General features: G+C 37.8%; 1 non-coding gene across 1 annotated transcript; it reads left to right on the plus strand.

The window, feature by feature from the left end:
• Positions 1-4558: 4558 nt before the first annotated feature.
• On the plus strand, positions 4559-4665 carry LOC139856516 (small nucleolar RNA R71). The gene has a single exon (XR_011761993.1). It is a non-coding gene; the product is annotated as a small nucleolar RNA R71 (small nucleolar RNA).
• The last annotated feature ends 1360 nt before the right edge of the window (positions 4666-6025 follow it).

The following is a 6025-nucleotide window of genomic DNA, read 5'->3' on the forward strand; positions in this document are numbered from 1 at the left end:
GTGTATACCACCATAGCAAGAGTGGTTTCAGTTGAGGTAACCACTGCTTCAGACATTTCAGTTTCGGTTTCTTCTTCTTCCTTGACATCAATAAATATAATTTTATCCTCATCCTCATCCTCATCATCATCATCATCATCATCATCAGAGTTTATTGTGATTACATCATGTCCTTCGGGGGCAACATCATCTTCTTCTATTGTGTATTCGACCCCTTCGACCATTCCTTCAGGCACGTCAGAGTCATCGACAATTTCTTTCCCTTTTCTAGAAGAGTTAGTTTGATTTTGTGATTGACTGAGGCTTTGAGTGATATGAACTGTGGATCTTCCTCCGATATTCTCCCCCTCATGTTGGTCGCCGGCATCGGGGTCATTATGTCGCCGGGAGGAGGATGGTTGATCAATACGACACAGAATCGGTTCAAGTACAGAAGGATAATTCGGAATGAGTTGAAGAGAGTTTAGAAGACCAAGGACAGCTTTTCTGATGTAGTCACCCTCTGAAAGATTGACTGAGAGAAGGTGAGCATGAAATTCGTTCTCCCGTTGAAGATAAGTGAGGTTCGGTTGATGTGTGACCGATTGAGTGATTGGTGATGATGTCATGATATGTGGTGATAGTGGAACTGGTGAAGCATTGAGATCAGGTGGTGTTGATGTGAACCGAGGTGGTGATGGTTGTGTTGTGATTATTGGTGAGGATATGAAGGAGCCCTGCATAGAAATGTTAGTGAAAACAGCCTGAGATTCTTGATGAAACTCAATTGTCACCACTGTTGAGCTTGAAAGCTGAGCAGTGAGGCCTATTGAAACAGGGCTTCCAAGCGATCTTAGAGAAGCAATTTCCGGAGATTTGCATGTCTCTACGCTTGTTGTTGCAGTCTGAGCTATAGACACTGGACGTTCGGTATAGGACTGCACCAAATTCCTACAAGCACTAGACACATTTTTAGATTGTTTTTGGCGGATTTCATATAGAGTCGCTGATTCTAACTCATATGAAACAAATGTTTGTGCATCTGAGTGGCTTCCTAGTGTTTGCGGAGGGCTAACGTTTTCTTTTTGCCCTGTCTCATACCCGATCCGCACATCCTCTCTAGATTTTTCAATCACACCCTCATTTCCATCCTTATCACTCCGATCAATATCATGAAGAACCTTCTGGAGTGTTTGAGAAGTTACTTGCTTTGGTTTAGTTTGTCTTTTAGGCCTATTTTCACCCGCAATTCTTTTCCCCTCAGACTTTTTTTCTTTGTCCCTCGCTTGCTAGTCCCCTCACCAGGTGTCCTATCAGCTCCTGGGGCAGGATCCCCGGGTTGTAGAGGATCCATAGGAGCTCCTATCTCTCTCAAATATTCAATAATTCTTGGATCATCACCAGGTCTGAGATTTAGTAAATGAGCAGGTATGTGTTGAGCTTGTACATTCTTGGATCCTATTTTCCTTTGAATAAACGAGATACATTCCTGCTATACAAATGGTTCAACCTGATCTCTAGGGATAGGTTCGGGAGTTTTGTTGCTAACATCGATTATGACTGAAAGAATGTTGGCGTATGATGTGTGCGAGGTGGTGTATAAAATAGTTATATTTTTACAACAAAATACTATTAAATACGATACAATTTTACACAAGTTATTTATTTATTTATAGAGTGGATATACCTAAACCTTGCTACAACACTTATAGGCAGTGTACCTAATCGTACAGTAGTGTAGTTTTTAGTAAGTCCGGTTCGTCCACAGGGAACTCGCCAAGTTTAACGCTATATTTTTAAAAACTATATATAAATATAAATATAAGTAGTATTATTATTATAAAAGGGGGTTTTTACCGTTTAATGACTGGTTTGTCGATTTTAAAACTTTAGTCGCAGTTAAAACCTAATGTAAAATATTAAAAATAAATATAACTTAATTTTAAGCGTAAAGTAAATAATGATAATGAAATTGCAATAAAAGTGCGATAAAATAAAATTGCGATAATTAAAAAGTACAATAATTAAAAGTGCAATTAAATAAAATGACAATAAATAAAATTGCGATAATTAAAATTGCAATTAAATATGAAATATATAAATTATGCTTATTTAAACTTCTGTAATCATGATGTTTGACGTGTTGATTTTAGTTTATTACCATGGGTTAATTGTCCTTTGTCCTGGATTATTCAATATGTTCGTCTGGTTTTTGTCCATAACAGTCCATCAGTCATAAAAATAAAGTGCGAGTGTCCTCGTCAAATTATCCTTATATCCGAAGTCAAATATTCCAACTAATTGGGGACTTAAACTATAATTACACCAAGTGTCCTTGTATATAATTCACCCATATTTTAATAAGTCCATTAACTATTAATTCATTCCCGTGTCCAGTTAAATGAACGATTATTAGTACTTATAAATATCCCGCCCATCATGTCCGATCGAGTGTATATGGTTATTTATAGGTACGTCCAATTGTAAATCTTTATATTAAATTAACAAACTATTATTTAATTAAACAAATATAAAGCCCATTAATAGCCCATAGTCTAATTTTCACAAGTGTCGTTCTTTTGTCCAAACCCCAATTATGGTACAAAGCCCAATTACCCCGTCTTTAATATTTAGCCCAACATCATGATTACTTCAATTTAAATAAGCATAATAATAACTTAGCTACTAGACATTAATTTAAAAAGGTTGAACATAACATACAATGATTAATAATAGCGTAGCGTTACACGGACAGAATTTCGACTTACACTCTTACAACATTCGCTAACATACCCTTATTTTTAGAAATTAAAATTAAAATTAAAATTATAATATATATATATATATATATATATATATATATATATATATATATATATTATACGAGTGAATGAAGAAGAAAAAGATGTATCGAATTCAGCAAAATGCGTTGCCTTTTATAGGCCCCATCTGGATACTGTGCACTCCGCGAGTGCGGTTTTTCTTGCCTTCGAAGTTCCGCGAGTGCGGAGCTGTGGATTCCAGCTCACACTTTGGATCCTAGCTTTGCCGACGGTTTTTAAAATATAAATATAATATATATATAATTTTAAGAATTATTTATATATTATATTATATTTATGTGCATAGTTGACTTGTAATTTTCGGCCTGTTGCGTCGCGCGTTGAAAGTTGACTTAGAGCCCGGTTCCGGATTTTCGAACGTCCTTGTGTACTATTTAATATCTTGTACTTTGCATTTTGCGTCTTGTACTCTTGAAATTTTAAGACGTTTCTCACCAATAATTTGAACCACTTTGATTGTACTTTGTACTTTTTAGCTTTTTGGTCGTTTGCGTCTTCAAATCGTCGAATCTGTCTTTTGTCTTCACCTTTTATTATTTAAACGAATATTACTTGTAAATAGAACAATTGCAACTAAAAGCTTGTCTTTCTTGAGGGATAATGCTATGAAATATATGTTCATTTTTAGCATTATCAGCGTAGAATCTCTGAAATTGAATATATGAGAGGAGAGGTGTTGAGTGTATTCTATCATGCTATGCCAGATAACTCGGCCAAAATCTGCAGTTGGCAGGAAAACAAATCCATAGAAGATTTTTAACAAGAATATGGTGATGTGGTCGGATCCAGTCTGCATCGGATTGAAACATCGGTTAACGAAAGTGTACAGCACAGCCCATCGTTGTGCCATACGTCGTTTTTTTGAAATCTCTTATCTTTGTAACCTCTCCATCGTATCCAAGTTGTTGTACGACAGCTAGCATCTCATTCTCAGAGGGGAATGCATCATATTGAGCTCTTACTGGAATGCCTAAGAAACGTCTCATGTCGGTAAGGGTGAAAGAAACTCTCCGATCAGGGTTCCGAGAAGCTAGAAAAGAAAAGTAGTCATGAGCATTGTCAACAGGTGGATGGTATGTCATGGTATTGTGAATCGTTTATAATCGATATGAACGGGGCATTATACATCAGCTCCGAGAGTGGGGTTAGTTGCTTTTGTAATCTGGGCGGTAGGGGAATTTTCCTCAACTGGGGGACCAGTGAGTGGAAGTGGTTGATCGTTGGTCAATTGAGATTGTTGGGCTGGATAAGGTGGATAGCGATAGCGAAAAGGTTGATTGCTTCGCTGAAATTGATTAACCCTAGGTGGTTAATTGAATTCGGGATTTGGTGGACGAGCTGGGTATTGGACGTAACAGACTGAACCGTCAGGGTTTTCGTACTCAACTTGATATTCTTCAGTAGGTTGCGGGTTGGTACAATTAACACAAGCCTGAGCTTAGTTAACCTGCTGCGGCTGCGTCTTCAATTCTCTGAGTTATTTAGCAAGAGATTCCATCTTATCCGTGAGGGATTTGATAGCCTCCATTTGATTGTTAAGTGCAGAGAGTGGGGCAGATGATGAAGTTGTTTCACCATAATTCCAGTCATGATGATGCATTGTCATGTTCTTGAGCAATTCCCATGCTTCGTCTGCAGTTTGGTTCATCAGATTCCCTTGAGCTGCTGCATCGATCGTCGTCCTATGATTTACCGTAAGACCATTGTAGAAGGTACAGATTTGGGCTGACCGTTCTAGCTGGTGATTAGGGCATTTCTTTAGCAAGGTTTTGAATCGCTCCCATGCAGTATAAAGACATTCATCATAACTTTGTTTGAAGTTAATGATGTCATTCTTCAGGTTGGTTTGTTTAGAAGGAGGGAAATATTTGGTTAAGAATTTAGTAGCCATCTCCGTCCATGACGTGATGGAATCTTTTTCCAGTCCTTCAAACTAAGTTTTAGCATGATGAGTGAGAGAATAGGGGAACAAGTATATCCGGACTATATCTTGTCCTATCCGTGGCTGTTTGTAGGAGTTCGAAAGAGATATGAATTTATCAAGGTGAGAATTAGGACCGTCGTTTTGTAATCCATGAAACTGACAGCTATTTTGGATGAGCTGGATGATGTGATGTTTTAACTCGAACGAGTGTCTTTGAATCTCTGGAAATCTGATTGGTCCTCCTCGACCTTCAATCGAGGGTTTGGTGTTTTCTGCTAAAGTAACGCGTAACACCATTTGATTTCTGATTCGTGCTTCCTTGCGTGCTTTAGAGATTATTGCGTCTGGATCAGGTACGAATAACAACGGCCCTGATCTAGATCGGGTTTGGGTTATACACTGGGTATGCTTTTTAGTTTTTAATTTTTCGAAAATAAACTAAGATAATCTAAAGTAAGCTAAACTAGTCTAAGGTAATCTAATTCTAAGGTAATCTAGTTTTATCTAGTTTAATCTAAGGTAGTCTAAAGTAATCTAAGGTAATCTAATTTAATTAGCTAACTATCCTACGGTTGAATATGTTTTTGGTTCCGGCTACTGATTCCCTGGTATTTCGGTAACAGAGCTCCGCATGAACTATTCAACAAACCAAGTGGCCAGGCCGACTACGAAGAGGCAGGATCCTTTTGGTCCCAATATAATTGGTGACTGTTCGGAAAATCCAACAACCAAGTCCGTGTATAATTGTCTTTCTTAGACACCACTAAATGCTTGTGAATAAGTTTGATAGAGAGCAGTATTGCCTGATACCAGCTCCCCGGTAGCAGTGCCAAAAACTTAGTATTCTCCCATGATATGGCCTAAATGGACGGTTTTTATTTGCGCATTGTCGTCGGGCCACGGCTCGCCAGGATCAGCCACTCGTGGGAGAGGGTACTGTTTTAAATTTATATTTAGCGGGGCCTAAATCTTACTACTCCTTATAAGTAAGGGAAGTATGACCTAGAGTCGTATTTTTGAGATATCAGTAGAATCGAACCTATATTTAAGCCTAAGATAGTTAGGGAGTAGTGGTTATTTATTTTGGGATTTTCTAATTTATAAGACAGATAAAGTAAATGGGATAAAATTCGTAATTTAGATAAGGTTAAAGTGAGTGCATACTATGACTTCATCAATTATTCTGCTGAGATTATTGAATGCTGGCTCATGAATAGGCAGAGGCCTTGTATTCATTACACTGGTCCTAAACGCCCATGTCATAAGACATGTCACTGGG

Source organism: Rutidosis leptorrhynchoides, chromosome 6 (assembly GCF_046630445.1).
Source record: "Rutidosis leptorrhynchoides isolate AG116_Rl617_1_P2 chromosome 6, CSIRO_AGI_Rlap_v1, whole genome shotgun sequence".
Classification (NCBI taxonomy): Eukaryota; Viridiplantae; Streptophyta; class Magnoliopsida; order Asterales; family Asteraceae; genus Rutidosis; species Rutidosis leptorrhynchoides.